The 11964-nt window shown below is 38.5% G+C and overlaps 1 pseudogene; it reads right to left on the minus strand.

Moving 5' to 3' along the window:
- Positions 1-10611: 10611 nt before the first annotated feature.
- LOC102840809 overlaps positions 10612-11964 on the minus strand; it is a 77521-nt pseudogene continuing 76168 nt past the window's right edge.

Here is an 11964-nt window from a genome sequence, read left to right on the forward strand (position 1 = left end):
TATACAAGATCAGTGTGAGTCAGGACTTACTCAATGGCACTTAATAACAACATAAATGGAACAATAACATTAGTGAGGTATGCATAACTTGGAAATTTCACATCAGATGAGATTAGAAAGAGAGTATTTGCCCAAAGGCAAAGTTTGGAAAGGTTATAAAAGAAGGACAAGTGGAAACAGGAAACGGAGAAAGTGGGAAAAATGATACTACATTGAGGGGATTGTAATCAATGAGATGAAACAAGATGTGTATGAATTGTTGAATGTACAACTGATGATTTACTCTGTAGACCTTTCTGTAATACACAGTACAAATAAAAATAAAATTAAGATACCTGGCCCACATTAGGGGGAATTGCTGGTGGGAACATGAGTAATAAGTACACAAAAGGATTCCAAGAGAAAGTAAGCCAAGTTTAAAAAACCAACTAGACTCCAAGTACTGGTGTGAGTCAGAACAATACCTAACTCTTTGCTCCTTACCCCAGCCCTCAACTCCTGTCCCTGGTGAGCTGAGGCAGGAGTCAGAGTTGAGAAAGAATTCAACCACATCCACCCTCCTCCACCTCCCTTTCAACCACATCCACCTTCCTCCCCCTACCCCGTGCTACCCACAGCTTCAAGTCCTAAAGCAATACTCAACCAGGCGAGAAAAAAAACTTTTCATCTTTAATAAAGTTTGACATTTTGATGACAAAAAATATATATTTTACCCTCCCCTTTGCCTCTATTCTTCTTCACTGGAAACTGCAGTTGCATATATATTAGGTCTTAACATAAAAAAACCCATAGTCAGCACACTGATTCTTAAAATGACAAACATTTTTTTTTTTATTGCACAGTTCAATGAATTGCTTATTTGTTAATCCCTTTCAAAAAGCATTTTCTCATCTAAAGCATATTGTAATTTTAATTTCTACAAGTTTGATTTAAGTCATATAGGTTATTAGGTGCCATCAAGTTGGTCTGGCATCCTCACAATCATTGTTAGACTTGAGCTCTGCTGCTGCCACTGTGCCAATGTATAACATTGAGGTCTTCCTCTTTTACATGGACTCTCTACTTTACCAAGCATGATGTCTTTCTCCAGGGACTATTTCCTACTCATAGTATTCCCAAGTATGAGAGAAGAAGTCTTACCATACTGCCTTCTAAAGAGCATTCTGGCTGCCATTTCCCCAACACAGATTTGTTCTTCTGGAAGCCCATGTTACTTTTAATATTCCTTGCCAACACTATAACTCAAATGCATCAGTTCTTCTAGTCTTCCCTATTCATTGTCAACTTTCACATACATGTGAGGCAATTGAAAATATCATGACTTGGATCAGGTGCACCTTAGTCCTCAAACTAACATCTTTACTCTTGAACACCTCAAAGAGGTCTTGTGCAGCATATTTACTAAATATAATATATCATTCGATTTCTTGACTTTTGCTTCCTTGAATGTTGATAGTGGATTCAAGCAAGATAATGTCTTTGAAAACTTCAATCTTTTCTCCATTTAGCATGATGCGGCACTGTAAGATAGGCATTCAACTGCAAGGACGGTTTGAACTGAAATGTTGGCAGTTCAAATTCACCAGCCATTCCATGGAAACCCTACACAGGGTCACTATGAGTTAGAACTGACTCAACAGCACTCAGCAACAATTTATTGGTTCAGTGGTAAGGATTTTTGTTTTCTTTACATTAAGGTGCAACCCATACTGAAAGCTGTGATCTTTGATCTTTTTTTTTTTTTTTTTTTTATGGAACAAACATTTTATTTAATAAATTGTAAAATACGATTTAGAATTTTGCATTTAATTCTAGTTGTGCAGTTTTTCAATGTTTGTGGTCATTTCAGTGGCTTCAGTAGGCTCCGGGCTGCTCCAGTTTTCTAGTAGGTGGGATTTTGCCAGCATTCACCTTACCTGCTACCCCTTAGTGAGGTGCCCCCACTATGCCACTGCCATGTCTGAGATGCCCATCAGAACATGGACAATGACCAGCTCTGCAGGACTAAGCAGCAGGCCTAAAACACTTAGCCACACAAGCTGCACTACAGGTCTTGGGTCTGTTGTTTGATCCCAAAGGCAGTTAGTTCAGTCCTGTGGGAAGGCAGACAAAATGCTCCATGCTCCACTTTCAGAATTTTCCACCTGCATACTGCTTTCCAAGCAGCCTTGAATGACACTGTCTACTTCATAGCTTTCACTTTTTCTACCCAATAGTAAAATGCCACCATAAGCTGCTACTCGGTCTTCCCCCTTAACAATTTGTTCAGGCCAAAGGTTGGCAGGATTTTCATCCTGTCACATTTAGAATTATTTTTCAGAAAAAGTTATCAGGACTGAGTGGGCTGTGCTCTGTCACAGGATGAGCCATGATGCCAAGGACGCCAATGGTCAGAATCACCTGAAAACATTTTAAATGCTTTGGGGAAACTCCTCAGGCTGATGTATGGGTGGTTGTTGTTGTTAGGTGGAATCGAGTTGGTACCAACTCTTAGTGACCTTATGCACAACAGAATGAAGCTCTGCCCAGCCCTGTGCCAACCTCATAATCATTGCTATGCATGAATCCATTGCTGTTTCTACAATGCCACTCTTTTCTCACTCTTTTTCACTGACCTTCCACTTTACCAAGCATGATAGTTCCTTCTTCAGCGAGTAGTCTGTGGTGTATGTGCAAAGTATGAGATACCAAGTCTGGTCATCTTGGCTATTAAGGAACATTCTGTTTGTATTTCTTCAAACATAGATTTCTTTGTTCTTCTGGCAGTCCATGATTTTTTAAAATATTCTTCTCCAATACTGTAACTCAAGGGCATAATTTCTTCTACAGTCTTCCTTATTCATTATCTAACTTTCACATGTATATGAAACTATCGAAAATACCATGGCTTGGGTCAAGTGCACAATAGTCCTCCAAATGATATTTTGCTCTTGAACACTTTAAAAACGTCTTGTGCAGCAGATTTGCCTAATGCAATAAGTCATTTAATTTCTTGACTGCTGCTTCCATAAGTATTGATGGCTGATCTAAGCAAAGTGAAGTCTTTGACAACACCAATCTTTTCTCCATTTATGGGTGAAGCAAAGGCTAACAGTAAGGGCTGTTAGCACCTGCTACACCCATAAATGGAGAAAAGATTGGTGTGGGTGAAGAAGAGATCATTGGTGAGTGGGGTGCCACTTGCCACTGCAGAACTTTTCCAAACTAAGTAACTGACACAGACTCAAAAAAGCAAAACCCTGCCTGTCATGGCCTCACTCATATGACTTTGCAAGAAAAATCAGCAGAATAAGGAGAGAAGAGCATAGAAGTCATTCAGGACAATTTGCTACCAAGTAGATTCCACCCTCATAGAAATGTAAAAAGCCATAGAACACAGGGGATGTGTGAAGGGGGTGTGGTTTTTTATTTTAATCAGTATGTATTTTAAGTCTTCTCTTTCAGAAATCAAGGCTGTATATCATCTGCATATCACAGGTTGTTAATGAGTCTCCCTTTTATCCTGCTAACACATTCTTCTTTCATATAATCCATATTATCTGCTCAGGATGCAGTTCAAATAAGTACAGTGAAAGAATACAGCCTTCACATGCACCTTTCCTGATTATAAACCATTCAGTTGGATAAGCACTGGATTGCAAGGTCAGTTTGAATCGCAAGGATGGAGGTTCAAATTCACCAGCTGCTCTCCAGAAACTGTACACAGGGTTGCTATGAGTCAGAATCAACTTGAAGGCCCTTAACAACAACAAAACTCTTCTTGTTCTGTTTCAATAACTAGATTTTGGTTTACATACTGGTTCCTCATGAGCCCAATTAAATATTCTGGAATATTCATTCTTTGCAATGTTATCCACAGTTTTTCATGATCTGTACAGTTGAAAGCCTTTGCATAGTCAATAAAGCACAAGTAAACATCTTTCTGGTATTCTCCGCATTCAGCCAAGATCCATTTGATATCAGCAATGACATCGCTCACTCCATGTCCTCATCTGAATCTGGCTTATACCTCTGTCAGTTTCCTGTCAATGTACTGTTGTAGCAAATTTTTACTTGTATGTGCTATTAGTGATATTGTCCTATGATTTCCACATTCCATTGGATCACCTCTCTTTGGAATGGGCATTAAAATGGATGTCTTCCAATCTGTTGGTCTTTCAAATTTCTTGGCATAGATAAGTGAGTGTCTTCAGTGCTGCCTTAGTTGAAAGATTTCAGTTTGTGTTCCATTAATTCCCAGAGTCTTATTCTTTGCCAAATACATTCAGTGTGCCTTGTACTTATTCCTTCAATATCATTGGCTCTTCATCATATGCTACCTGTTGAAGTGGTTGAATATTTTTGGTACAGTGACTCTGTGTATTCCCTTTCATCTTCTTTTGAGGCTTTTTGCAGCATTCAATATTATGTCCCTGTTGCTGTTGCTAAGTGCAGTCAAGATGGTTCTGACTCATAGCAACCCTGTATAGGATTTCAGAGGCACAAGTAGTGAGCTTGACCTTGTGGCTCAAACTGACCTTGCAGTCCAGCACATTAACTCCCAGCATCACACATACAATTCTTCAATATTGCAAGTTAAGGCTTGAATTTTTTCTTCAGTTCTTTCAGCTTGAGAAATGCTGAGCAACTTCTTCCCTTTTAATTTTTGAACTCCAGGTTTTTGCACATTATATTACAATACTTAACTTTGTCTTCTTGAGCTACCCTTAGACATTTTCTGTTCAGCTCTTCTACTTCCTCATTTATTCCATTTGTTTCAGCATCTCTATGCTGGAGAGCAAGTTTCAGAGTCTCTTCTATTATCCATTTTGGTCTTTTCTTCTTTTTTGTCTTCTTAATGACCTTTTGTTTTCTTTCTGTATGATGTCCTTGATGTCATCCCACAGCTCCTGGTCTTTGGTCATTAGTGTCTAATGCATCAAATTTAGATGATCTCTAAATTCAGGTGGGATATATTTAAGGTCATATTTTAGCTCTTGTGGACTAGTTTTAATTTTCTTCAGCATCAGCCTGAACTTGCACATAAGCAATTGGTGGTCTGCTCCACAGTCTGTCCCTGGCTTTGTTTTGGCTGATGATATGGAGTCTTTCCACCATTTCATTTTATAGAGAAGACTCTTGGAGTGGTGCTGTAGAATCAGCACTAGACAGCAAAGCACAAGGTTGGTAACTCAAGCCCACTAACTGCTCCCTGGAAACCCTATATAGGGTTGCTATGGGTTAGAATCGATTCCACCTCTCTTAACTTCCCACAGATGTAGTCAATTTGGTTTCTGTGTATTCCACCTGGTGAGGTCCATGTATATAGTCTTCTTTTATGTTGTTTAAAAAAGATATTTGCAATTAATATTTTATTGGTCTTGCATGCAATCTCCAGCATGGTTTCTGTCATCAAGGCTATATTTTCCAAATACTAATCCTTCCTTTTTATTTCTAACTTTTGCATCCCAATCATAAGTAATTATAAATACACCTTGATTGCATGTTTGATCAATTTAAGACTGAAGTAGTTGTTGTTGTTGGTTATATGCCGTGGAGTCAGTTCCGACTCAGCAACCCTGAACAACGTTTCCGAGGCTGTAAATCTTTACTGGAAAAGAAATCCTCATCTTTCGCCTGCAGAACAGCTGGTAGTTTCGAACTGCTGACCTTAAGGTTCGCAGCCCAATTTGCAACCATTATGCTACCAGAGCTCCTTGGATACTTCAATTTCATCATCACTGACTTTAGTGGTTGGTGGGCAAATTTGAATAATAGTGGTATTAATTGGTCTTCCTTGTAGGCATATAGATATTTTCCTACCACAGACAGCAGTATATTTCAAACTAGAACTTAATGTTCATTTTGATGATAATATGATGCCATTCCTCTTCAATTTGTCATTCCTGGCAGAGTAAACCATATGATTGTCAGATCAAAAATTGCCAATATTATTCTATTTCAGCTAACTAATGCTTAAGATTTCAATCTCTATGCATTCCATTTCATTTGTTATGGCTTCCAAGCTTCACATATTTATATTTTGCAATTCCATGTTCTGATTATTAATGGATGTTTCTACCTGTTGTGTTGTGTCCCATCAGCAAATGGAGGTCCTGAAAGCTTACTCCATTCACATTATCACAATCAACTCCACTTTGTGCAGGCAGCTTCCCCAGTTGTATTTTTTAGTGTCTTCCAACCTTAGGGGCTAAACTTCTAGCACTATATCTGACAATATTCTTGTGTTGTTCATAATGCTCCAATATTCATTATTCTGGTGTTATCTGGTAGTGTTCCAATGTTATTCATAAGGTTTTCAGTGACTAAACATTCAGTCGTCTTCCTCTCCTTCTTCCTAGTCTGCTTTCTCTGAAAGCTCTGCTGAAATTTGTCCACTATGGGTGACCCTGCTGGTATTTATAATACCTATGGAATAGCTTCCTGCATCACAGCAACACACAAGCCATCACAATAGGCAAACTGGCAGACAACTGGTGGGTGCATCTGGTGGAAGCCCTGAATGAGGACACCAGTTGACAGCCCTGAAGAGAGCTGGGATCTAGGGGCACCCTTTCAGTGTGGGTAGGTAGGGCAGCCTGGGACTCTGGAGCAAGTGGTGTTGAAAGTCATGAGGATTCTGTGAGTTTCCGTAGGCCCTGCTGCTGATCTTGCTCATGGCTTTGCCCTGTCCTGCTTTCACCTGCTTATTTGGTACTGGCTTTTGTGGTACCTAGAAATTGAGCCATTTTTCTATAATACCCAGTGTTATGGGCATCCTGGCATGCTATAGTAGGAAAGCACTGGGCTGCAAAGTCGATTTGAACCACGAGGTTGAGATCAGCATCTCCTCTGAAAACCTATATAGGGTCAATATGAGTTGGAATTGACTCGATAACACTTAACAAAAGCAATCCAGTGTGATAATCTTTTCACATTTTATAGGGCAAAGAAAAGAGTTACTCTTAAAACAACAACAACAACAACAAAACATGTTCCTTCATCACCACTGGTGATTAGAATTATCTTACCTAAGAATTACCTTGCTTTTTTCTGTCTCATAGGATCATTTTCTGTCTTTGTTGTTCGATGTTCAGGGTCTTGAGAACTATTATTCATCTATTTTGCCCAATTTTTAGTTGTTTCTTGTGGGAGAGAGTATCTAGTCCCTGTTACTTGATAATTTTTAGAGATCAACATGGTCAGTGAATCTAGAATATTAAAATGACAACATATTGATACTTGGGAGTAATATCTGGGGAATAGGAGAGTGATGGTTTTTATCAGAGCTGGCCAGGTGGCAGACAGATTTCAGCATATCATTCACATGCTCAGGAACTTCAGAGGGATATATGTATATATAATGGCGCAAATCAGAACTTTCCAGTTTGGATCCTAAGACATGTGCACCTTTGACCAAGCAAAACAGAGTGATGTTGAAAGCTGTGCCAGGCAGTGTTTTGGGCAAGGTTGTAGAGTTTATACCAGTCAATGGACCAGTAAATGCACTAGCAGATCAAGTTTTCAAAAGTAACATTAGGTAGTAGTGCAAGGCAGTGTGGACTTGTATAATCTATTTCCTCTGCCTAGAATAAAAGCTCTGTGAGTACAAAAAAGTTATCTTACTTTCTGCTTGATTGCCAGTATGTGCAAAGCTGTTTGAACTGCAAGGTCAGCAGTTCAAGCTCACCAGCTGTTCCTCAGAAACCCTATACAGGGTCACTATGGGTTGGAACAGACTCGACAACGCTTAACAACAACAGTTTATAAAATGAGGAGCACAGTAGCTCTGTAGGAAAAGTACTGGACTACAAACCACAACATCAGTGGTTCCACCCCCACCAGCTGCTCCAAAGAAAAAGACAGGACTTTCTGCTCCTGCAAAGATTCACAGCCTTGGAAATCCTATACAAAGTTGCTATGAAGCTGAACTGGCTCAACAGCACTTAACAACAGCTTATAAAATAGGGTAAATTATGCTTACTGATCAAATTAATAGGATTTTTTTGTTTTGTTTTTGTAAGACTAACATTTTCATGGCATTACTGAAATATTTTGGACAACAATTTAAGGGGAAGAATTACATAGATTATTTCGAACATCATTAAGATGCTAGGGTATATTGAGGTTGATCTTTGCATGAATTCAGTGTGACATATCTCCTTTACTACTTAATAGGATAAAGCTGGCCCTTATGATTATCAGTCACTAGATATAATTGATATCACATCAAGTGAAATGAAAGTAGGGTAGACAAGGCTCTTAGGCAAGAGAGGAAGTTGGGACATTAGTCTCAGTGGAAGAGAGGTAAAGAAAGAAATTAAGAAGGGAGTGGTGACCTCGACCTGCACATCAGTAAACAGCTTTCCTAAGCCACACCACTAAACAGGTGGCCTTTCAAATTCACAAGACAAGTTTATGTAATTGAGTGTGGTTTCCAGAGTAGATCATCAGTTTTACATTCAGCAACCCATATACTTTGCTTCAATTACAATGATTGAAATTCCCTCCATGAACCATCAGTTGACAGTATTTATTTCTTTTCACTTTAACTATTACATTCCTCCCTGTGTTTCCAACTACTTCTATCTTTCATCTGCCAATCCTTCCTTTTGTTGTATATTGTCTGTCCTATTACCCATGTTAACATGTGTCTGCCCTCTAGCCCATGAATCGTTTCCCCTCCTCCCACTATAACCATCATAGATGTTTCTTTAATCAAGAATACCTTTTATTAATTTTTAAAACATTGGTCTCAATATTTGTCTTTTTGTGGTTGGCTAATGTCTTCCAAGTTCATCCATATTGTGAGGTGTTTTTCAGATTCATCACTATTCTTCAACATTGCGTAGTATTCCATTGCATATATGTACCAAAGTTTGTTTAACCATTCTTCTGTTGATGCATTTAGGCTGTCTTCATTCATCTTTTCCTGATGTGCCTCTTGTAGAAGGCATATTGAAGGATCCTGTTTCCTTATTCATTATTCTTTTTCTGCCTCTTAATTAGTGCATTGAATCCATTTACATGCAGAGTAATTATTGATAGGTATGAATTGATCGCTGTCGTATTGCGGTGTGTTTTCTTGTGGTGCTGCTGAGTCTTTGCTCTATGTAATTTTCTGTGCTGAGTTTATTTTATTTGTGGGTTTTCTTTCATTTTCATTTCTGTTTGTGTTAATGTTTGCTAGAGCTCTCTGCGTTTCCTCTTTTTTAAAATTTTGATGTGTAGCTGTATTAATTTTCAGGGCCACTTATACGGTATTCTGTAATTTAGTAAATAATTTCTTTTATTTAAACAGTCTGTTGGGAATGCCCTTGTGACTCACAGAGCAGAGAGTCCTAGCTTCTGGGCCTGCCAACTTTGTTTTCTCCTTCCGAACCCAAGGCTTCCACCACAAAAATTCTTTTCCAGATCCTCAGTTAGGTCAAGAAACACCCAAGTTTGATCCCTTTCATAGTATTTATTGGAGCTGGAGGTACCGAAGCAGCACAGTATGTCATGTGTCTGGTATTGTTTAATCCAGATGTTAGTTGGAACAGACAGAATAACCCAAAACCATGGAACAAGCTGGGTTCCAATGACCAATACAAGTTCTAATCAGTGAATGTGGATCACAGCAAACTGAAGAAAGAAGGCCCTGACTTCTAAATGAAACATTTTCCCTTAAAGCTGCTTAGAATAAAGTTCTTCCAGGAGCCATCTGCACAATTTCCCACTTCACCAGGCTATCTTTCTTCCCTAAATGCATGAAATCATGTTGATGTATCATGTTGGGATTTACAATGAATAATAAATATCTGAAACTTGAAATAAAACAAAACAAAACAAAAAACAGTCTGTTGTATCTTGAAATCTATTTGACTTTCTTGCTATTTGGAAATTCTGTATCTACAATATTCCCTCTTTTTGCTTTGTACTTAAATTCATTATAAATTGCTGTCTCTGGTTCTCTATTTGTAGTCATGTAGCTTTGTTTTACTTTAAGTACGTCTATATCAGGATTGAAGTCCTGATGTGGTATTGCAGATTAATGCACTAGACTGCATGGTCAGTTTCACCACAAAACATATGTAAGGGTTGCTATGAGTCACAGCCAACTCAATGGCACTTAAAAACAACAACAAAAACAACATATCCAGATTGAGTTCTGGATAATGTTGTAATGTGTGGTAATCTCAGGTTGTTTTCTGCTGTTGTTAGTTCTCAGTCCAAAGAACAGCGTTTAGAAGTTTTTGGTCTGGTCATTACAAATTCCTTTAATTTCTGTTTATCAAAAAAATCCTCATATTGCCATTGTATTTGAAGTGCAGATTTGCTGGATATATGAGTCCTGGTTGGCAATTTTTTTCTTTCAGAGTTTTGTATATGTCCTCCCATTGCCTTCTTGCTGCATGATTTCTGTTGAGAAATCAGAACTTTTAGTCTCATTTGCTCTGTATGTAGATAATTTTTGTTTTCCCCTATCTGTTCTTGTAATTCTTTCCCTGTCTTTGGTTTTTGAAAGTTTGATTATGATATGTATTGTTGATTTTCTTTTGGGATCCAACCTGTTTTGGGGTCCATTCAACTTCTTATATGCTTATCTTCTCCTCTTTCTTGATGTTAGGGAAATTTTCTCCCAACAACCCCTCAACAACCTCCTCTGTGCTTTTTTTTTAACATTAGACATTTATTTTCAAAATCCATCCTTTACAGAGAAGATAGGAAATTTCTAAAGTCCATCTTTGGGGTCTTTGGGGTTTCTTGCTGACTAAGCAACATTTTTAGTTGAGAGAAGTGTTTCTTTGCTTTGCTCATATTTTTTGAGGAAGAGAAAGTGGGTGTTGACTGTCCAGATGTAGGTGTTCTGAAAATCAGTGCAGGGCTCTTGCCTTTGACTGCAGACATAGCATGATTTCGGTTTGCCGAACTTGGAGTCTTTTTCTCTGGTGTCTTCAGAGTGGGTTTAGTTGAAGGATGCTAGGAGTGCTCTTCAATGATGATGGAAAGCTTCTATTTTTACCTTGATGTCTAACTGGTCTATTGCAAGTTTTACAAGTAATCAACAATTCACTTTTGGAGTCTTTGTACTTCGTCACAATTTTTGTTTCTTTAAATCTGAGTGTTTAACCCTTTGCTTCTCGATTAAGAAGTTTCTGTCCTTTGGTTGTCAGTTTAGGCTTGCGTTTGAGGCACACTCAAGAGTTATCCAGTACTAGCAACTGGAAACAGTACGGACATGTTTCTTCAAAAGTGTTCTTAGCATAGGAGATAGCTGGTGTGTAGTTTCAAAAGTGTTCTTAGCATAGGAGATAGCTGGTGTGTAGTTTTCACACTGTAGCCTCAAGATAGTGCTTCTGCCCCATCGTTGTCTGTGCTTTTTATTGTTTTTTCCTATTCTGGAATTCTATGACATATAAGTTGTTCTTCCTAGTGTCAAACATAACTCTTAGGATTTCTTCATATCTTCTCATTCTTTTTCTGATTGTTCTAATAGTATACTAGTATTGAAAGATTTATCTTCAAACTCACTAATTAGAGCTTCCATAGCTTTGCATCTACTTCTTTGCCCTTGCAATGTGTTGTTCATTTCTGGAATCTCAGACTTAATCTTCCAGATATCTAATTGCAGGTTTTGTATTGTTTCAAAATTTGTATTTGTTCTGTCTTTTTATGCTGGCAAGCGCAGCATGCGTGGCAAGTGATGAGAAGCTAAGGCCCAAGGACAATGTGGACGAAAGTCTAGTCTTTAGGCCCTGCTTGAACTTGCTGGCCATGGACCCTGAGGGCCCAGGAAGTGACCCCCTCGTGTTCCCAAGTTCATGGCTTTAGCAAGCTCACTGTTTGGCCACCTCTGTGCAATTTTCTTTAATTGTACTTTTGTGCATTCTGCACTTGTCCTTAATGCTCTTAACTCCGGTAATTGTGGCTTCTGGGAAAGTGATTGTTTTCAGTAATAATACGCACAACGTTTTGATCAATGGCTCTCATGTAAATGTCACT

This window comes from Chrysochloris asiatica, unplaced genomic scaffold, assembly GCF_000296735.1.
Source record: "Chrysochloris asiatica unplaced genomic scaffold, ChrAsi1.0 scaffold00320, whole genome shotgun sequence".
Taxonomy (NCBI): Eukaryota; Metazoa; Chordata; class Mammalia; order Afrosoricida; family Chrysochloridae; genus Chrysochloris; species Chrysochloris asiatica.